Consider the following 24,371-nt stretch of genomic DNA (forward strand, 5'->3'; position numbering starts at 1 on the left):
TTCATTTTATGTAACCTATGGTTCTTTAATGACTTTTAAAAAAGTGACTTTTAGTAATCCATAACTTGAGGACAAATTATGGACTCCATCAATGACATTTAGATCAATAATTCCACTAACAAACAATTTGCAAGTAATTCATATGATCTTCTAAAACTCATAAGTATGAACATTCATCTAAACAATTTCAAGAATCATATAAACACATATAAAAACTTGAAATCTTTTATAATAACCATTGAAAATGAATTAGGATAGACATTACACCATCAAAAACAGGTTTTATAAATCCAAAACAGTATAGGGTAATGTTTCTAGTCCATTTCCAGCAGCAAAACTCGAAATTATGCACACCGGGGCTCCTACTCGTCGAGTGCAAGAACCTACTCGACGAGTAGGATGCATTTTTTCATAGACTCGGCGAGTTCACCGTCTAGATTGCAGAATTCTCAACTTTTTTCAAGCAGTTTGTGTGACAACCGTCAATTTCCGATCAAGTCAAAGTCAACCGGTCAAACCGGTTAACTCATTTAACCCTTGCTGTAACGGCCATAAAATTCGAGCCAAATTAAAACATTTTAATTCATTCAAAAACCATTAAGTTCATACATTTGTTTTCAAAATAGTTTAAACATCAGAGTCTTTCCCCAGAACCATAACACATAAATCGTAAAACATGAGGAGCGGTACAATCACGCCTTCGCCTTACCACGATCTCCTGAAGTACCTGAAACAAAACACCGAACTGTAAGCCCGAAAGCTTAGTGAGTTACCCCCAAAATACCAAACACTTACAAACATACTCATAACATATCGCAAATAGAACAACCATGCACATCGGGTCTACTGTGTGACTGGTCCCCCCACACCGGGCCTTCAGTCCACCTAGTCCACCCTCCGAGTCTAGCCAAGTACATCGAGTCTACAGTGTGATTGGTCCTCCCGCACCGAGCCTTCAATCCACCTGGATCTATCCCAAGCCTTTGGTATGACTGGACTGCCATACGGGCCTAAAATCTATCTGGACCGCTCGTTGGGTATGTTGGCCTTCAACACAAAGTAGGACTGCCTCAACCCAAACATCAAGCAAATAACCATGTACACATATAACAGGTAATCACATAACAATCCATATACAAAAAAATCGATCTAACAGATCATAAAGCATAGCAACATCCTAATCAGGATACCGACCTAACCGGCCACTAACATAGCATCATCCTATATACCAGGATACCGACCGAAACCAGGTCACTTTACATAATATTGTCCTAATTACCAGGATGCTGATCTAAACAGATCAATAAGCATATCAAACAGTACACGTACAGATATCAGATATAACAATCTCACGGAACATCGATCATAGTAATCTCTCATAACCAAAACACTGACCTAACCTACTCACTAACATACCAATCCTAACGGATCATAAGAGCATGAAAACATATTGTCTATCCAGATACCGATCTAACATATCATAACCACATGTGGCATACTGTAACCATGATAACAACTAAAAGGGACGGCCTTGGTGCCTTAGACCCTATTGATATAGTGAGGATAACTCACCTGCAATTGCTAACTGAAGAGATAAGGCCGAGCTGCTCCGACCACCAACACGAACTTCGCCACAGAACACTAATAAAGAACCAATTCCATAAATACCAAAATACCCTTGGAAGTCAAACTGGTCAACTCTTGGTCAAAGTCAAGGTCCTCAGTCAAAGTCAACCTTCGTGGTTGATTCTACTCACCGAGTCAACCCGTCGACTCGTCGAGTCCCTATATGCAGAAACTCCCATAACACGACTCAACTCGCCGAGTTGCTCCAAGACTCGTCGAGTCCAATGATCTCGGAATTCCATCCTGACCAACTCACTGAGTCGCCAACCGACTCACTAATCAAAAGCTTTAACCAAAAGGGGTTGACTTTTGCAACCAGACTCGCCGAGTCCAAGAACAGACTCATCGAGTCCAAGGCAATCTTCAACTGACTCGCCGAGTTGTTCTTCCAACTCGTCGAGTCCATTCTTATGTTCATACAACTCGTCGAGTATACCCATGTGACTCGCCGAGTCTCTCCAGTTCTTAACCCATACAGTGGATTTTCGAGCCATGCAGGGGCTCCAATCCATAGATCCACTCTTCTACAATCTAACCCTCACATAAAGTTGCAAACTTTATGTGAAACCAAGGAGATATAGGCCCAAAACACACTAGGGCTTGGGTTTTGGACAAAAGGGCTTCACCCATAATTCAATAACTGATGCTCTATGATTTTCTGGACCAATACAAGTCTAGATCTGAGTAGCAACCTCGGATCTGGACTCCAAACCCAAAGTGGATCCCAATCATACCAAAATGGCCCTAAATCTCATTTAAGAATAAATCTAGGAGAAACAAAGGAAAGGTAACAGCTCTTTATGTCACACCCCAAAACCGAGAACGGCGGAATCGTTCTGGAGCGGTGGACGTCATGTACAGTATCTCAACAGTGTAATATAATAAACAAGAAACAACATCATCCATTACATTATAAGTAAAGTTGTAATACATGTGTGTTCTTTCATTGTAGTAAGACACCAAAAATATACAATCGAAATAAAAGACGAGATTTGTCTATTCCGTCTTCTCAAAACCTGGCCTCCGTACCTCTCTACTGATGACCTGAGAATACAAGTTAATTTAAAAGCGAGTATCAGCTTTAAAGCTGGTGAATTCATAAGTATATAAGTGTCATTGCCTTGTTTGTGAAAAGCTGTTATGAAGGTCTTGTGGATCGCTAATTGAAAATGTTAATGTAAGTATGAAAAACCCTAGAAAATCCCTTATTTCCTATCAGTTTGAGATGTAGTCTTCTACCAAGACCCGAATGTTTTGTTTGTAAAATGATAGTTTTCCTCTAATTGTTTAGTACTAAAGTACTTAGTCTAACTCATCGTTTATGTGAAAGCATCACAAAATAAAGTAAACAGGAAAATGTACTACTGTAAGTGTTGTCACTGGGTAATAGGACTAACACAACATATGTAACTGTTATCCCGAGGTACTAGGGTTAACACGACCTATATAACCTAATGAACATCCGAAGATTGTCCAATTGTCCTCTATAGCAGTAGCAGGGGGAAGGAAGGGTTAGTCCCTGTAAAGGTACTCCTAGTATAAGTAATAACCGTAGGCATCCGTAGATGTTCATTACCCACTGTTGCTAACAGATGGGTTCCGGAATGGTTAGTCCCATCCATATATCCCGAGGTACTAGGGATAGAGTCCTATTCTAGATATCCCGAGGTACTGGGGATATGCAGGATAATTTACACAGAAGGTACTAATAAATTATCCTCGCAATTCGAGATACAAATATTCAAATAAGTATACATAGGTAAAGGTATCAATGTAAAGGTACTCAGGTAATGTGTTCATGTATCAGGTAAACATATGTAAAGGTACTCATGTATCAGGTAAGGTACTAGTAAAGACTCATGAATGAACTGACTCTTGTATGATTCCTTGTAATAGGAATAATGTTTTGTTATCTTCCAATTATCCCTATGATAATTTACTGTAATCTAAATAGTTGATCATGTAGGTTTACACACTCTTACTACTCAAGGGTGTGGGAAACTAAATGAAAGATGCAAACTATAACATCAATACGTATATAATAATATAAGTGTATATGCATAGTTTAGTTCAAGAATGTAAAAATGGTTTTGTAAGGCATCTTATGTGTCTTGAACAATGATTAACCATAACCTGAGGTCATTTTAATATACATTTCAAAGGTAAAACTTTTGATAACAATGTGTTTTTAAGATTTAAAACCATTTCATGCATCGCATTTTGTAGTATGTGAAATCTGTTAAATGACAAGCATAGTTATAAAATACATATCAATGATTTAATAACCTGTTTGTTTCTACTTGTATCCCCCCTTTTAAAGCATTTAAAATCATTTAAAACATTGATTAGGGGTATGAACTCACTTGAAAGTTTGAAGATAGCGAGATGGAAAACCGGGCAGAGTTTCGTCTCCGGAAACGGATTTTTCTCAGGATCCTTGGGAATCTCGGGAGTAAAATCGACCTTCGGGACTTGAGTAAAATGATCAGGGCTTCGGGGTAGTGCGAGCACGGAAAACGAGGCAAAACGCAAGAAAAGTGAGATAGAATGAGCAATTTTTCCGGGAACCCTCGCATCCTATTTATAGGAGGTTGGAACCGCCTCCGTACGCGGGGCGTACACTCGTACGTGGGGCATACGCGTACGTCACGCATGATCGAGTCCTCGACTGCCTCGCACTTCGGATGGGACGGGGGGTAGGCTCGCATAGGGGCGACGTGGACGATCCGAGGCCGTGGCCTCAAGTACGCTGGGCGTACTCGTGTACGCGGGGCGTACGTGCGTGACTCAGACTTCGGATAATACCGAAGTTTTCAATAAAAATTATATATAAATTATTTATCAAACTTCAAAAATTCATATCTCCCTCATACGAACTCCGTTTTTGACGTTCTTTATATCCCCGCGAAGGTGAGACTACGATCTACAACTTTCGTTTAGATTCCGTCGGCAAATTCAGAATTTATTTTTATTATTTATTTTTTTAAAATGATGTGATTAAGGAATTTCTTTAAAAATTCATAACTTCTTTATCTGACGTCGGGTTTTGCCAGACTTTTTACCGCTGAACAACCATCGTCGAGACCTTCGATTCTCGTTTAGGTCATTCCGGCCAAAAGTCGCTCGATCTCTGCTTCGAGTTTTCAGTTGACTGTTGCTAAACCTATTTGGAAAAATCTTAACTTCAATATACGAAGTCGGGTTTGGGCATTCTTTTTACGCACGATTCTGGTTTAATGATATAAAACATAGTAGGTAGTTAAATAGTAACTTTTTGGACATTTTATTACCAACGTTTATTTTGATTTATTCAAAATTGGTTACAATACTTGACCTATTAGGCCATTACAAAGAGTTGAAATATCGGGTTGTCACATCATCCCCCCGTTAGAGGGAATTTCGTCCCGAAATTTAAAGTAGTAAAGACACTAGTGAACATGAAAGAGATGAGGGTACTTTTGTTTTATCTGGTCTTCGCGTTCCCATGTGAATTCAGGTCCCCGCTTGGCGTTCCAGCGAACTTTCACGATGGGTATGCGACTTTGTTTTTTTTTTTTGTTTGACCTCTCGGTCCATGATTTCTACTGGTTCTTCCACAATGTTGAGGCTCTCGTTGATCTCGATTTCGTCGAGTGGAATAACAAGAGTCTCATCGGACAGACACTTTTTCAAGTTTGAGACGTGGAAGGTTGGATGTATGTTACTAAGTTCACGCGGTAGGTTAAGCTTGTAAGCCGCAGGGCCGATTCTGGCAAGAATCTCGAAAGGCCCTATGTATCTTGGATTTAGTTTCCCCCGCTTTCCAAAGCGTATTTAACCCTTCCACGGTGAGACCTTTAATAAAACGTGGTCTCCTACCTGGAATTCCAAAGGTTTCCTCCTTTGGTCAGCGTAGCTTTTCTGTCGGTCCCTAGAGGCTTTCAATCGTTCACGAATCTGAACAATCTTCTCTGTTGTTTCTCGTATGATTTCCGGACCGGTGAGAGTGCTTTCAGGAACTCTTCCTTTAGCTAACTGGGTATCGCCCACCTCAGCCCAGAACAGAGGGGATCTGCACTTTCGGCCATAGAGGGCCTCGAATGGAGCTGCCTTTATGCTCGTGTGATAACTGTTGTTGTAGGAAAACTCGACAAGAGGTAAATGGGTATCCCAAGCTTTTCCAAAGTCAATCACACATGCACGCAACATATCTTCTAAGGTTTGGATAGTTCTCTCACTTTTCCCGTCGGTCTGTGGATGGTAGGCTGTACTCATGTCCAGCCTAGTTCCTAGGGAATTTTGTAATGACTGCCAGAATCTCGAAGTGAATCTACTATCTCAGTCTTAGATGATAGATAAAGGAACACCGTGTAGCCTTACAATCTCCCTAATGTAAGTTCGGGTAAGTTTCTCCATCTTGTCTGTTTCTTTGATCGGTAGGAAGTGTGCAGACTTGGTCAGTCTATCGATGATGACCCATATGGAATCAAGTCCACCCATCGTCTTGGGCAACTTGGTTATGAAATCCATAGTGATCCGTTCCCACTTCCATTCTGGTATCTCCGGTTGTTGTAGAAGACCGGAGGGTTTCTGGTATTCGACCTTGACCTTTGCGCAAGTAAGGCATTTACTCACGAAGGTAGCAATATCTGCTTTCATGTTAGGCCACCAGTATAACTTTTTAAGATCCAGATACATCTTATCTGAACCTGGGTGGACGGAATAACGAGTGTTGTGAGCTTCTGTCATGACCAAGTCTCTGAAGTCACCGTGTTTCGGTGTCCAGATCCGATCCATTAGGAATAAGGCTCCGCCACCCTTGGCTTCTAAGTTCTTATCCATCCCTCTAAGGGATTCACCAGCCACATTTTCAGGTTTCAAAGCGTCGAGCTGAGCCTCCTTAATTTGCGTGGACAAGTGTGAATGGATAGTTAGAGTCAAGGATTTGACTCTACGACTAGTATATTCTTTCCGACTCAGGGCGTCGGCTACTACATTGGCTTTACCCGGATGATAACGAATTTCACATTTGTAATCGCTGAGTAGCTCGACCCACCGTCGTTGTCTCATGTTGAGCTCTTTCTGGTCGAAAATGTGTTGTAGACCCTTATGGTCCGTAAAGATCGTGCTTTTTGTACCATATAGGTAATGTCGCCAGATTTTTAGAGCAAACACAACTGCTCCTAGTTCAAGATCGTGGGTTGTGTAGTTAACCTCATGTGTCTTCAGCTGTCTCGAGGCATAGGCGATGACTTTACCTCGCTGCATCAGAACACATCCGAGCCCTTGATTGGATGCATCACAATAGACAATGAAGTCTTCTATCCCTTCGGGGAGGGATAGTATCGGGGAGGTGCACAAGGCTCGTTTGAGCGTTTGGAACGCTCTTTCCTGTTTCTCTTCCCAGTCAAAGGCCACGCCTTTCTGGGTCAGGGTTGTAAGAGGTTTTGCTATGCTGGAGAAGTTCTGAATGAACCTGCGATAGTAGCCAGCGAGACCTAGAAATTGACGAATTTCGGTAGGTGTCTTTTGTGCTGACCAGTTCTCGATGGCTTTGATCTTGGAGGGGTCCACATGTATACCTTCTTCACTAACTACATGGCCTAAAAATTCGACTCGCCGAATCCAGAATTCGCACTTTGAGAACTTCACGTAGAGCTTCTCTGATCGCAATGTCTCTAAGATTTTATGGAGATATTGACTATGTTCCTCCTTACTTCGAGAGTAGATGAGTATGTCATCAATGAAGACGATGACGAACTGATGCAAGTAAGGATGACACACCGTATTCATCAGATCCATGAATACTGTGGGCGCGTTAGTTAATCCGAATGGCATCACTACAAACTCGTAATGCCCATAACGAGTTCGGAAGGCTGTCTTGGGAACATCCTCCTCTAACACTCGTAGTTGGTGATATCCGGATCGCAGATCTATCTTCGACAAGTAGTTGGCTCCTTGAAGTTGATCAAATAAATCGTCAATGCGGGGCAAGGGATGATGATTTTTAATGGTAAGTTTGTTGAGTTCTCTATAGTCGATGCACATGCGAAACGATCCATCTTTCTTCTTGACGAACAAGACCGGTGCTCCCCATGGTGAGAAGCTTGGTCGAATGAATCCCTTCTTGAGAAGTTCGTTAAGTTGACTGGAAAGTTCCTGCATCTCTGCCGGTGCCAAACGATAAGGAGATTTGGCTACTGGGGTAGCTCCTGGCACTAAGTCGATTCTGAACTCGACTTGGCGTTGTAGTGGTAAACCGGGAAGTTCTTCTGGGAATATGTCGGGAAAGTCGCATACTTCTAGGATTTTCTTGATGTCCTTCAGTTCTTGACTGGTATCGACGACGTGTGCTAGGAATGCATGATGTTCCTTTCGCAAGCACTTCTGGGCTTGAATGCACGAAATGATACGAAGGCTCGTACTAGGTTTGTTGTCGTAGATAATTAAGGTTTTGTTGTTAGGAAGGTTAAGACGAACTGCTTTTTCAAAGCACAAGATGTCGGCGCGAAGAAGACTCAACCAATCCATACCGATGATAATGTCGAAACATTTAATTGGGACTGGCATGAGATTTATCTTGAAAGTATGTCCATCTAAAGCTAAGGTACAACCTACGTATATGCAGTTTGTACTCTCTGTTTTCCCGTTAGCCATTTCTACCGTGAATGGACTATCTAATGCACATGGTTTTTGTTTAAGCAGGAGTGCAAATTTGTGACTCACAAAAGTTTTCTCGGCTCCACTATCGAAAAGTATGCAAGCATATGAGTTATCTAGGAGGAACGTACCAGTAACTATCGTAGGATCAGCTACTGCTTCCTCATGGCCTAGGGCCATAACTCTTCCTACTCCACCAGCCATCCCCATTTTAGGGCAGTTCCTCTTGTAATGGCCCACTACGCCACAACCGTAGCAGGCTTGGCCCATACCGGCATTAGGGACCTGGGCGGCTTGAGCTGTTGGAGCCTTGCAGTAATGGGCGGTGTGCCCCTTCCTGTTGCAGTTAGAGCAGAACATCTCCTTGCAAGGTCCGTGGTGGTGGAAGTTGCACTTGGTACACTTCGGAAGGGTTCCAGCATAAGTTTTTGCTGGTAAGGGGTTCGCAGGGACAACAGGAGTCACTGTGGCAGCATTGATCGCCACAAGTTGTTTATTGGGGGATCCTTGCGAATCCCCTCTTTTCCTCTTATTCCACCCCTTCTAGTTGTAGTCGGGGTTGGACTTTTGTGGCATGGGTGTAAGGATTGTTGGGTTCTGAGGCTTTCGGTGATCGATGAGAGATTGTGCTAGTTCCTTGGCACTATCAAAAGTGATAGGCCTGGAAAGTAGTACACTTGACTGGATCTGGGGTGATAGTCCCTAGATATACCTTTCGATCTTCTTGCTCTCGAGAGCAACCATATCAGGGCATAAGTTTGCCAGATCACAGAACCTATTAGTGTAGGTCGTGATGTCAGATCCTACCATTTGCAGACCCCAAAACTCATGCTCGAGTTTTTGTACTTCGCCTCGAGGGCAGTACTCCTTCATCAGCATGTCTTTCAACTTTTCCCAGTTGATGGAATACGCCACCACCAGAGTCAGATACTTAACATGGCTGTTCCACCATGTTAATGGTCTGTCAGAGAAGGTACAAGCTGCGAATTTGACCTTGTTGCCTTCTTGGCATCCGCAGATCTCGAAGACAGATTCCATCTTCTCGATCCACTATCTTAACACCATAACACCCCCAGTTCCATTGAAGCTGCAGGGTTTGGAATTCGTGAAATCCTTGTAAGTGCATTCCCGAGGGTGTCCATGGCTTTCGCCGTGGTTCGAGGGGAGTGCACATTTTCCCGATCCACTAGGGACAGGAGCGTTGATTGCTGACACAGCAGCTGCAACTGCTGCTGTGAAAGCTGCCTGGAACATGCTGGCATCAAAAGGATTAGGTGGTTGAACAGGTATAGGCGGTGGTGGTATCGGTGTTTCGTTGATTGGATTACGCCTTGTACTTCTACGTGGCGGCATCTTTAACTGCACGTTTAAAAGATGAAGACATGGATAAGAATAAATGATTTATGAATGTGTCTCATGGACTAACTCTCCATACTCCAACCACAGAATGAATAGAATGACTAACTGACAATGATAGCATTTGGATAATAATTTCCATAAGATTAGATATCTGTCAATAGTACTGGAAATACAGGTGTGACAAGTTTGGGAAAAATGGCCTAGAAGTAGGCCTTACATCAACTAAGATGGAAAATTTTGACAGAATTATGACTAGATCAAGACCTAACAGGCTTAAGATTTATACAGTAAGACCAAATACCCCTACAGTATTTCTTTATGGTTGTGTTGGTAAGTTTTTAGACTTGTTGCCACATCACAACCATTCTTGGGCATATGCTAATCACTCCTTGGACCAGCATAGTTGATCAGGCTATGCCATTCCCAAGACTGACCATATATCCCCAGGCCTACTTGTGATATTCAACAATCGTAATACTTTTGTTCTTGTCATTGTGACACTAGTTTTAGTATGTATGCAGGCACGTATACTTTGTTAAATATTTTATTATTTAAAAGTATATCTCTTAGACAGAGTGTTTTAATCCCATGTAATTATAGTTAGTATATCTTTTATGGGTTGATATACTATATTCACTATAAACAATGCTCTGATACCAATCTGTCACACCCCAAAACCGAGAACAGCGGAATCGTTCTGGGGCGGAGGACGTCATGTACAGTATCTCAACAGTGTAATATAATAAACAAGCAACAACATCATCCATTACATTATAAGTAAAGTTTTAATACATGTGTGTTCTTTCATTGTAGTAAGACACCAAAAATATACAATCGAAATAAAAGACGAGATTTGTCTGTTCCATCTTATCAAAACCTAGCCTCCGTCCCTCTCTATTGATGACCTGAGAATACAAGTTAATTTGAAAGCGAGTATCAGCTTTAAAGCTGGTGAATTCATAAGTATATAAGTGTCATTGCCTTGTTTGTGAAAAGCTGTTATGAAGGCCTTGTGGATCGCTAATTGAAAATGTTAATGTAAGTATGAAAAACCCTAGAAAATCCCTTATTTCCTATCAGTTTGAGATGTAGTCTTCTACCAAGACCCGAATGTTTTGTTTGTAAAATGATAGTTTTCCTCTAATTGTTTAGTACTAAAGTACTTAGCCTAACTCATCGTTTATGTGAAAGCATCACAAAATAAAGTAAACAGGAAAATGTACTACTGTAAGTGTCGTCACTGGGTACTAGGACTAACACAGCATATGTAACTATTATCCTGAGGTACTAGGGTTAACACGACCTATATAACCTAATGAACATCCGAAGATTGTCCAATTGTCCTCTATAGCAGCAGCAGGGGGAAGGAAGGGTTAGTCCCTGTAAAGGTACTCGTAGTATAAGTAATAACCGTAGGCATCCGTAGATGTTCATTACCCACTGTTGCTAACAGATGGGTTCCGGAATGGTTAGTCTCGTCCATATATCCCGAGGTACTAGGGATAGAGTCCTATTCTAGATATCCCGAGGTACTGGGGATATGCAGGATAATTTACACAGAAGGTACTAATAAATTATCCTCGCAATTCGAGATACAAATATTCAAATAAGTATACATAGGTAAAGGTATCAACGTAAAGGTACTCAGGTAATCTGTTCATGTATCAGGTAAACATATGTAAAGGTACTCATGTATCAGGTATGGTACTAGTAAAGACTCATGAATGAACTGACTCTTGTATGATTCCTTGTAATAGGAATAATGTTTTGTTATCTTCCAATTATCCCTATGATAATTTACTGTAATCTAAATAGTTGATCATGTAGGTTTACACACTCTTACTACTCAAGGGTGTGGGAAACTAAATGAAAGATGCAAACTATAACATCAATATGTATATAATAATATAAGTGTATATGCATAGTTTAGTTCAAGAATGTAAAAATGGTTTTGTAAGGCATCTTATGTGTCTTGAACAATGATTAACCATAACCTGAGGTCATTTTAATATACATTTCAAAGGTAAAACCTTTGATAACAATGTGTTTTTAAGATTTAAAACCATTTCATGCATCGCATTTTGTAGTATGTGAAATCTGTTAAATGACAAGCACAGTTATAAAATACATATCAATGATTTAATAACCTGTTTGTTTCTACTTGTATCCCCCCTTTTAAAGCATTTAAAATCATTTAAAACATTGATTAGGGGTATGAACTCACTTGATAGTTTGAAGATAGCGAGATGGAAAACCGGGCAGAGTTTCGTCTCCGGAAACGGATTTTTCTCAGGATCCTCGGGAATCTCGGGAGTAAAATCGACCTTCGGGACTTGAGTAAAATGATCAGGGCTTCGGGGTAGTGCGAGCACAGAAAACGAGGCAAAACGCAAGAAAAGTGAGATAGAATGAGCAATTTTTCCGGGAACCCTCGCATCCTATTTATAGGAGGCTGGAACCGCCTCCGTACGCGGGGCGTACGCTCGTATGTCACGCATGACCGAGTCCTCAACTGCCTCGGACTTCGGATGGGATGGGGGGTAGACTCGCATAGGGGCGATGTGGACGATCCGAGGTCGTGGCCTCGAGTACGCTGGGCGTACTCGTGTACGCGGGGCATACGTGCATGACTCAGACTTTGGATAATACCGAAGTTTTCAATAAAAATTATATATAAATTATTTATCAAACTTCAAAAATTCATATCTCCTTCATACGAACTCCGTTTTTGACGTTCTTTATATCCCCGCGAAGGTGAGACTACGATCTACAACTTTCGTTTAGATTCCGTCGGCAAATTCCGAATTTATTTTTATTATTTATTTATTAAAAGGACATGATTAAGGAATTTCTTTAAAAATTCATAACTTCTTTATCTGACATCGGTTTTTGCCAGACTTTTTACCACTGAACAACCATCGTCGAGACCTTCGATTCTCGTTTAGGTCATTCCGGCCAAAAGTCGCTCGATCTCTGCTTCAAGTTTTTAGTTGACTGTTGCTAAATCGAATTTGGAAAAATCTTAACTTCAATATACGAAGTCGGGTTTGGGCATTCTTTTTACGCACGATTCCGGTTTAATGATATAAAACATAGTAGGTAGTTAAATAGAAACTTTTTGGACATTTTATTACCAACGTTTATTTTGATTAACTCAAAATTGGTTACAATAGTTGACCTATTAGGCCATTACAAAGAGTTGAAATATTAGGTTGTCACACATTACCTCTAAGATGTGCCCAACACTACAGTAGATTCTAGATCTACACTACTTTCTTGATACAAACCCTTTTGATCTTCAAGTTTCTTCCACTAGAACACCTCTTAAAGCTTCAATCTCCCTCCAATGGCCTTATACACACGAGCTAGGGTTTACTGGATCTCAAAGGGGGCTAAGGGAGTTGAGGGGAGGACATTAAGTCCTTTAAATAGGGTGAAAACCCTAAGATTAGGGATATTCTCATCCCACCACCAACTCATCGAGTCTAGCTTCCGACTCGGTGAGTTGGTCACTTTATTCACGACCCAAACCCGCTCCGACTCGGTGAGTAAGCGTACCTACTCATCGAGTCCCTTATTCGAAATTACACTTTAAACTCTTAAGTCGTACTCCTAAAATTCGGGATGTTACACTTGAATAATGGGGCTTACACTATGTACTATTATGCAAATCACTATTTTAATAAGAAGTTATCACTTGGAAAGTTCATTTGTTCAGAAATTTCAAACCCTAATCAGGGTAAGTGATGAAACTATTCGATAAAACGTCATTTCATATCCCTCGGGGGCATAAAACCATCATAACTAAGCTTAATGGGGTATACGAACCTTGTGTTGCAAAGCTAAACACCCAAAAAGGTCATAAACAAAGTCTCCTTCAACCTCTCCCAAACCTCTCTAAGTATGTGAAATCTCTCAAAGTATGTGAAACCTCTCCCAAATCTCTTCAAGTATGTGAAATGTCTCCCAAATCTCTCTAAGTATGTGAAACCTCTCCTAAATCTCTCTAAGTATGTGAAATCTCTCCCAAATCTCTCTAATTATGTGAAACCTTTCCCAAATCTCTCCAAGTATGTGAAATCTCTCCCAAATCTCTCCATATACCTCAAATCTCTCTCAAATCTCCCCAAGTACCTTCCTCATTCGAAAACAACTCAAAACCAGAAGAGGAAACCCCAAAAGGACCCTCTTGGTCCGGAACCTCTTAGTCCGGAACTCTCTTGGTCCAGACTCCTCTTGGTCTGGAACCCTCTTAGTCTGGAACCCTCTTGGTCTGGAATGCCTTCTTAGGAACCAAGAGAAAGCATACATTCGGAACCCTTTTGCTTCAGATCTTCTAATGGATTCTGGAAGGCTTTGCTTTGGTTGCACCATGTTCGGATCTTCAGATCATCACTCTGGAAGACCTTACCTCGCATTGCTTTGGAAGTCTAGTAGCCTTGCATCCTCGTCCCGGACCAACTCAAGTGCGCGCCTGACTCCGGAAGTAAGGAATGACTTCGGAACCCGCCCAGTACCTCTGAAACCCCCCTTATACTCGCTTCGGACCCTCGCAGGATGTACCTCTTCCCTCCGGAATTCGATGTAGAGCTTCGGAAATTTTGTGGTGACTCCGGATTTCATCCTTTCACTTTGGATTTTTACCAATTTCGGACTTTTTAGTGTTTTCAAGTGATTGTTGCTCCAGAAATTGCCTCAGACATTTATTTTCATGATTTTAAACACTCCAAACTTATAATTTTATATATAAGACCCTATATTATCATATTTTAAACCATATTTTGGGAAAGGATCGTAAAGCAAGGACAATATTTATTGGGTGAGATATTGTGTTAAAGTGTTGATTTCCCTTAGAGTGTGACACAAGCTATCTCCCATACCCACTCCATGACCAACCCACACCCCTCCCCACCATACCTAGTCACTTCCTTTTACTTTTCCATAAATCCCCAACCATTCCCACGACCTAAGAGCTGGACAACCCACCCTCTCTCCTCACACTTCCTTCATTCTCTCATTTTTCCTCCAAGGATCACACTCCAAATTCTCTCACCATTCTCTCTCAATTTTGAGACTTCCAAGGCTGATCATCAAGCTTTCTTACACTCTTGGTAAATATAATTCATTCTTCTTATGATTATTACACATCCTTCTACTCAAAATCATAGAAATCTTACACAAACATTGTCACCTTCATGTTAGGTTCTCGATTCATCAAGGCATCTTCTAAGTGTTCTTGAGTTGAACACTTCTCTTCTCCAACATCCATCATCTAAGAACACATAAGGTGATTTCATACCCCTATCTTTTCACGTTTTCTTAAGCGTTGTGGGGGGGAATATGTCACACCCCAAAACCGAGAAAGGCGGAAACGTTCTGGGGCGGAGGACGTTATGTAATGTATCACAACAATGCAAAGTAGTAAACAAGCAACAACATCATCCATTGCATTAATAGTATAATTTTAAATACATGTGTGTTCTTTCATAGTATAAAACAATGTAATGAATGTTCAAAATAAAAGACGAGTCTTGACTGCTCCGTCTTCAGAAAACCTGGTCGTCGTACCAGTCTATTTGTGACCTGAGAATACAAGTCTTTTTGAAAGCGAGTATCAGCAATAAAGCTGGTGAATTCATAAGTATTAATGTCTCTTCGATTTGTAAAACTGTAAAGAAAGACTTGTAAATGTTTGAAGAAAAGTTTGTATAAGTATGAGAATGTTTGTAAGTAATTGTAAACGTTTGAAAACCCTAGAAAATCCCATATTTCCTACTAGTATAAAAGGTAGTCTTCTACCAAGACCCGACTGTTTTGAAATTAGTCTTCTACCAAGACTCGACTGTTTTGTATATTTGTTCCTTGTACAAGTGTGTAATTTTCCCAAGTGTAACTATCATTGTCAAAATATAGTTTGTACATTAATGTTTAAGTGAAGTAATCACCAAATAAATGTAAAGGGGTAAACTAAAGTAGTATTGTAGTATTGTATTAAGTGAATACTATTGTACTAATTGCCTTAATTTAGTATTAAAGTATAATGTGATGGCTAGATCCCATACTAAATGCTCCCCTATCAAGAGATTCTGGGAACCAAACGCGACCCCTGCAATGATTGCAAACCGTGAACATCCACATTACGATTATATGATCATGTATACCCAATATAACTATCACCTTTTGTTTAAAACAATGCATTAGTGGTTCGTTTGTATAGTTATCCTGTACTTGTTCCATGCTATAGAACCTTATTATGTTTTTTTGTTATCGTGTATTGTATCTTCCTCCCTGTTTCTCTTTATTGTGTGTTCTCTTATGTTATCGTGTATTGTAATTGTATTTCTGTAATTGTATCTCTTCATATAGTATGTATTGTATTAGTATAGACTCATGAATGAACTGACTCTTGTGTGATTCCTTGTACTTGGAATAGTAAGTAGTATCTCCGAACTATACCTATTATAGTTACTAGTAATGTATGTGTATAACTGAAAGTATGCCTTTGCTACCCAAAGGTACTGAACTGACTGATGGAACTTTTATGTCTATATATGTATACATGATATATAACTAATATTTAGATGACATTCGGACGAATAACCGATACCCTAAGGCCACATCCCAACGAGGAAAAGGAAATAAAGCGAGCTAGCCGTCCTAAGTCCTTTAAACATTACTTATATAACTATACATATATGGGCATGCATTTGACAATATAAAGGTATAAAAGAAGTTTTGTAATACCTTTGAAAAGTTTAATAACAAAGAAATGATGACTTGATGTCAGTTTATAAAACGATTTGAAAGTAGTTTGTTTGATAAGAAAAGTTTAAAGTATAAGAAATCCTTTGTTTGAAACACAATTGTAACAGAGTTTGAAAGGAAACATACAGTATGTAAGACAGTTTGATAAAGAGTTTTAACATGTAAAAACGTTTGAGAAAGTCATTTGAAGTAATATGTTTGGTAAAACAGCTAAAAGTGTAGTAAATCCATTTGTATATTAGTTATTAATCACATGTGATTGATCTAATAACTAACATGGTTCAACCTGTATTCCCCCCCCCCCTCCCCCCCCCCATAAAGCATTTAAAAACATTTCAAAGGTTAATTAAGGGGTATGAACTCACTTAATAGATTGAAGAAGGTGAGACGAACGTCGGGCAGAACTTCAAAAAGGAAAGAAGTCGATTTCTCGGGAATCGCGGGACTTCAGGACTTGCATCGTGTGTTGGAGGTGTTACCGAGGCTTCGGGGTGGTCTCAGGATGCTTAAACAGAGTGCGAGTGGGGGAGAGGATAGAAATGAGCAGCCAAACTCGGAAGGCTTCAATTTCTATATATAGGCTAAAAATCGAAGTTCACGTTATGAGTTTTACCAATTCACGTCGTGAGTTTGCCCCGAATCGTCATGGCATGCGTCATCTCTCAAGTGGCTCTGAAATGTCCAGTCATACAGTTCACGTCGTGAACTTTAGTGTTCACGTCATGAACTCAGACAAGTCTGACTCAACGTCGAAACTCGTGCCTCGAACTTCATAAATTCATATCTTTCGCATACGAGCTCCATTTTCGACGTTCTTTATATCCACGCATAGGTGAGATTATGCTCTAAAACTCTCGCTTAGACTCTGTCTGCTAATTTTGATTTTATTTTTAATATTATATTTTTAACAGACCGCGACAGGAAAAGTCCGTTAAAAATCCATAGCTTCTTCATCCGGTATCCGTCTTCGTCAGAGTTTTTACCGTAACGCTACTATTGTTGAGACCTTCGATTCTCATTTAGGTTGTTTCGGCTAAAAGTCTCTCGATCTCTATTTTGAGTTTTTAGCTGTCTACTGCTATATCCGGATCTTGGAAAAATCATAACTTCCTCATACGAAGTCAGATTTGGACGTTCTTTTTACATACGTTTACGGTTTAATGATGTCTATAACTTTCACTTAGATACCTAAGGATAAAAATTATTGTATTGAAACTTCGCGTTTTACGTCTATCAGTGTTGCCGGTTTTTGCTGCGAATCTTAGATTGGTCATAACTTGTTTGTTATAACCCGGATTTTAGTGTTCTTTATATGTACAAAAACCTTGATACGATTCCTACCACTTTATTTAACCCAAATAAGATTTTAGGAAAGTTAAATTATGAACTAAATTTGACTGGTGTTACATTACATTATCTCGAAATACCGGGTTGTCACTATTTACAAGTCAAAACAACAAGAACACAACTAAACTCTTCCAACATCTTTCATCAGAAAATTTGGGCTCCATTCACGGACTGTTTTGGACAACCTAAGCATTTTAGTTTTCAAAGCTATATTAGGTGCAAATAGATCAAGTTCTTAGCTTTAAAATGACTACTTGCACATCTCAATACGGTTTTTCTACAATTTATGGTGATTTTTACAAAACTGCCTATCATTTCAAGAACACATTCGGACCAGTCTATGATTATGGCCCTTTTCACACAAGTTGGAAGTTTGACAAACCCACACCTTAGTTGCATGCAACAGCTAGACCGGCAGGTCTGGGTGACAAATTTCATAACATTTCCGATGCCTGAAGAACGTCGTTTCAGGCCATCTAGGTCATAGCATGGTTATAATAACCCACATTAAGTATTAACAAACATAGGATTTATGGGGGATTCAGTGAAATCAAACGATTTTATGTCAATTTAAACTTGCATTATTTACTATAAGTAAGGAATGTTACTTATACATTTTGGTCTTGGCTTTTAAAAATACATTTTACGTATTAAGGAAAATATTGGATTTCTGGAACGTACACTACTTTTAAAAGAAAAGGTTTTCATTACTACATACAAATTCTTATGGACTCACCAACCTTTGTGTTGACACTTTTTCAAAACAACTTGTATTCTCAAGAAATCACTAAAAAGGTAACCAAGTGCTTTTAAGGATGGGACGTTAAGGCGTCGAACATTTCATTTTTGTCAACATAATGTAATTGATTTGGAAACATGTAAACTTATACAATGATATAACTCTTTCAATTATATTTATGTTGGTTGTGTTTAGTTTAATCACTATTGCAATTGTTGTTATGATACTAGAAATGAAGTCCTCCACCCCCGAACGTTTTCGCCATCCTTGGTTTGGGGGTGTGACAGATTGGTATCAGAGCACGGTTTATAATGAATTAAGTATATCGAACCACATAAGATATACAAACTATAAACACATTTGGGAGTAAAAGTCTCTAATTTGAACATATTTCAATTGGAATACTTTTAGAAAATAAATAGTTTTCTTGTTTAAAAGTATACATACATGCATTACATACTCGCATGGTGTCATAACTAGAACATAAAGTAAAAGAAGAGGAGTTGTACACTAAGAGTATGCCTTGGTATATGTGAATCAAGTCTGGGAGGGATATAGCTTGATCAACTATATATGTCCGAGAAGTGACTTACACATACCGGGAGATAGTCATAGTGGGCAACAAATCTAACCACCTAACTACACCCTATACATAACACTCTAAGAACCAAATCTAAACACTTAAAATACTATAGGAGTATTTGTTTGTTGCTATAGCACAATATTATTATTATCCGTACATGCTTCTTACACCCCATTCTCGTACAGACGACATGGCAGGATTTCATCTACCAAGAGACCCATACTTTCCCAATCTGGGAAATGCCGGTTGGATTGAAGAAGAACCCGAAGACGATCCCGAAGTGGATCTCGAAGAAGAACCCAAAGAGGAACCCGAGGAGGATCCAGAGAAAGAAGAAGAAGAGGAAGAAGAAGAAGACTAAAACATCGAGGTAGACATGGATGAAGATGAAAGTGAAGAGGAAACAAAAGTCATCAATCCTCCTTATATAGCCAGAGTTCCTGCCAACCGATACGACTACTTCGGACTCGTACCTTGATGGGTGACCACAATTGAAGGATGGGTCGCCGTCAACGACAACGATCACCATACGGAGGGCAATGAGGTTTCTATGACCTCAGCCAATGAGGACCAACCGATAGAGCTCTCCCAGTTATGACTCAACAGATAGTGATCATGGATGATCGTGGTAGGATGTCGACCGATCAAGTCCGGGAACTGAGTGCCATCATAGAGTCTAGCACTGCTCGCACCAGAGACCTAGAGCGGGATTCCCACTATAGAGATCAAATCATTCAAGACCTTCTCACTGCTCGAGCAGAAGCAAGGGAGTATCGGGAAAGGTATTTGGCTCTCGAAGAAAGGATAATCACAACGGAACGGAGGTTAGCAAAACTACAAGGCGCATCTACATCATCTCAATCTCCAACAGGGAAGGATCGCCGTAAGTAGGATTCATTGCTACTCACACATCTTCGTAGTGTAGGTTTACGAGAATGCGTTGGTGCTACTCCTTTGTATGTAGGTTGACCCTGCGATTAAGTGATTACACTATTCAAAGGGCTTTTGTGCTGCCAAAAATTATCTCTTACATTGATGTAATGTGGACCCCTATGAGGTCAAATTTCCCCAAAACAATATGTACTAAAAGTTTATCAATGAATTTGGCATGCATTTTACTTCATTGGATGTTTGGCACTGGATCTCATAACTTAATAACACAAACGATTTGCAAATACAATAAAATTGGATACAATACCAATAAATTAGCTCAAATAGCACCTGACTCATCCTTACTAATGGAAAACTTACCAACTTTTCATCCTTAAAAATTTACGACAGAACCATGCCGCCAAGGAAAAGACCAAGACCTTCCAGTAGTGCAGCACCAGCTCCTCCACTGCCACCCCTACAGTTTGATTCCGTGATGTTCCAGGTGTTGGATTAGTGTCTAAGTCCATAACTATTTTGGTATGTACTTGACCCGATGGTGCATGGTCCTTTTGGTTTGCTGTGACAACCCGAAATTTCAATTCGGTCAAACCCTAAAAGTCAACCACTTCATAGCATAAGTCAATGTAATTATTTCTTATTTTTAAGAAATACAAAGTTCGTTTGATTATTTTAATATTATTTTTAAGCGAACGGGGGTAAGAAAGTGTCGTCTCGGGTTTTGATTTTTGAAAACCGCAAACACTTCGCGTATTAGAAACACCCGACCAAACTTTTATGTTCGGGTCGAAAAATCATCCAAAAATCTGTAAACTCATGCTTGTACATGAGTTTACTCCCCATTTGGGTTTACTCCCCATTTATCAAAAGAGTAAACTCAAAAAATATTCTCTCAAGTATCATCCAAGTTTTTATTCCAAATCTTCAAACTAGTAAGTGTTTCTAGCCTTTCAAGTTGGTATATCACTTAATCTAGTGATTGTACATCCTTTAATCCATTCATTTATGTGTTTTGATTAGTTTTTCCAAAACACCAAGAACACACACTAGTGTTTTTGGACTTAAAGTTCATTTCAAGCTTCCCCAATGTAAGTACTTCTATCCTAGAGTCATTTTAAGCTTGCTATACATGTTAATACCAAAGAAAAGTCCCAAGAACACCAAAATAAAGGTGTTCACGGTTTTGGGAGTTCCCAAAACCGTAAATACCAAGTATAGGGCCAAAATGGTGTGTTAAGGTGCTTAGATGCTTCATTATGCCTTAAGGACTTGTCTAGATTCATCCTTGATGAGTTTATCACCCAAAATTCACCAAAACATTCCATTTTCATGTGTTTACAGTTTAGGGATGTCCTTAAACCGTAAACACCTCAAATGTGGTGTAAATGTCCCAAAAATGGCCCATAGTTGTTCCTTATGGCTAAATCTAACCTAGACTAGTGCCATGATTGAGCTAAGGACTTGAAAACCCCAAATACCATAAACTTAGGAGTTTAAGGTAGTGAACTCATGAGTTTAAGGTAGTAAACTCATGAGAAATGGTCCTTAGACCGTAAACTCCATTTAGGAGAGTTTTGATGCCACACAACACTTCCTAAGGCTAATTCGTGAAGTAGGAATGCTTGGAATAGCCTAGAAGACTACAAATCACCAAATGGTCAAAAGATTAGGATTTTACGGCCGTAAACTCAAGGGGTGTTGATCCTTAGGGAGTAAACTCATTTTAAGAGTTACCCTTGAACCCCAAACACACTAGCCTTTCCCTACAACACTTAGATGCAACCCTTGAGACTTTTAACACTTGTATAAAGTGTTTAACATGTCTTAGAGTGTTTTAACTTTGTTTATTAGTTTTTTAAAGACTAATTGAGTATATACATATATCCTTATATGTTATTAGGATCTTTGTGTGTGTCTGAGTCTTCACTTGACACCAAGCACTTATCCGACACTTCTTTCCGATCCACTTACCACAGGTGAGTTCATACCCCTTAAATAATGTTTTAAACTACATTTAAATGTTTTATGGGTGGGGGGGTACAAGTAGAATCATACTAGTTATTATATCAATCACATGTGATTAATAGGTAGAATTACGCTAGTTATTATATCAATCACATGTGATTAATATGTAACATTCAAATGATTTACTACACATTAGCTGTTTTACCAAACAGTTTTCTTCAAATGATTTTTATAAACATTTTATATGTTTTAAACTCTTTATTACACTGTACATTTTACTCTGTATATTACATTTCAAACTTATTTACAATTGCGTTTCAAACAAATGTTTCTTTATACTAAACTGTTTTATCAAACCCATGCCTTCAAAATGTTTTAATGATTGACATCAAGTCGATCTTTTCTTAAGATAATAATTATGTTCAAAGGTTTTACAAAACTTACTTTATGCTTTTATATTATAAATTGCATGCCTATATATGTATATTTATATGAGTAATGTTTAAAAGACTTAGGAAGGCTATCAACCCTATTTCCTTTTCGCGCTTGAGATGTGGTCTGGTGGGATATCGGGTACCCGTCTGAAGGTCGTTTAAATATTAGTTATATATTATGTGTACATATGTAGTCATAAAGGTTCTCCCAGTTCAATATCAATACCCTTGGGTAGCAAGGGTATACATCCATGTCCATACATACCAGTTAGATTACTAGTAAACTACCATAGGGGTAGTTTAGGAAGATACTAGAAATATTACTAGAACACAATATCATACTATGAGTCAGTTCATTCATGAGTCAATACTTACTACTATGAGAACATATACAACAATACTAGAGAGGAACATATACGACTATACTAGAGAAGAACATATACAACTATACTAGAGAAGAACATATACAACGATACTAGAATGAGTACATTACTATACATGCTAGATAGAGAGAGATCACACTTTACAGCTAGCACATGTGGAACATTACAGTACATTACTATACTATTACATAGATATGTTTACATGATCACATGTACATGAGTACACTTACAGGAATTACTAGTACATTTTATATGTATAGATTCTGTTATATAATCCTCATTCTTATCTTTACCTTGTGATTCAATCACACAATCGATGAGATAGATTGGGATTAATATCCTAGTACCCAAGGATACATTGCGGGACTGCCCATTCCTAGAATCTCTGTTAGCTACAGAGGTAATAGCACATCCACGGTTGATACCATTACAGGTATACTTTTGGGGACTGACTATTCCTATACCCAGCTGTTAGCAACAGAGGTAAATGTACATCTACGGATGTCTTCAGTTAACATTGTTATTTGCCCGAGTACCAAAGGGTGATACTATTACAGTTAGGTCTTGGTAGAAGACTACATTCAGAACAGTTAGGTCTTGGTAGAAGACTACATTCAGAACAGTTAGGTCTTGGTAGAAGACTACATTCAGAACAGTTAGGTCTTGGTAGAAGACTACATGAGAATAGTTAAGTCTTGGTAGAAGACTCCTTTTGTTACTATAGGAATCATAGGGATTTCTAGGGTTTTTCAAATGTTTACAGTTGTTGTTCATACTTACAATTCATATACATTTTCATACTTACAATTCATTCACATTTTCAATACTTACAATTCGTATACATACAAATACTTACATTTCAAATACATACAAGTATTTACATACAAATTAAGACACTAAAATACTTATGATCTCACCAGCTTTAAAGCTGATACTCGCTTTCAAAATTACTTGTATCCTCAGGTCATCATAGACAGGTACCGATGCAAGGACTAGGGAAGATGGAGCTCGTTGAGGATTCATCTTTCATTTTGATTTATGCTTTAGTGTTTATCAAAATTTGACAGAACACACTTGTATAATAATTCTATTATTAATGCAATGGATAATGTTGTTGCTTGTTTACTACTTTTCATTGTTTTGATACTGTACATGACGTCCTCCGCCCCAGAACGTTTCTGCCGTTCTCGGTTTTGGGGTGTGACAGTTGCCTTCACCAAAGCAACTTGATAGGATGAATTATGGGGAGAAAGGATTAAATATGATTTATTAATATATTATGAGAATAATATATTAAAGGACAAATCAGATTGTTTAATTAATATTAGCAAGAATTAATTGGTAATTAGTTTTGTGGCTAAAGGGGATTAATTAAACTTAAGGGACTGGAATTGTAATTATAAGATAATTACAATTTGGGCTATGGATTGTCTTAAATTAAGGAGTGGACGAATTCTATAGGGAAGCCCATAAGGAAATCGTCCAAGGCCTTAATTAAAGGAGTCTATGGGTTGCTTAGGGCTTAAGCATATAAATTACGGTTTCTTTGTTAGATAACCCTAATAGCCTCACTATATAAAGACCCCTTATGACCCAAATTTCTGGGGAAGACTTCTTCTAGGGTTAGAACACGTTTTGGG

This window comes from Lactuca saligna, chromosome 8 (genome assembly GCF_052625555.1).
Source record: "Lactuca saligna cultivar CGN05327 chromosome 8, ASM5262555v1, whole genome shotgun sequence".
Taxonomy (NCBI): domain Eukaryota; kingdom Viridiplantae; phylum Streptophyta; class Magnoliopsida; order Asterales; family Asteraceae; genus Lactuca; species Lactuca saligna.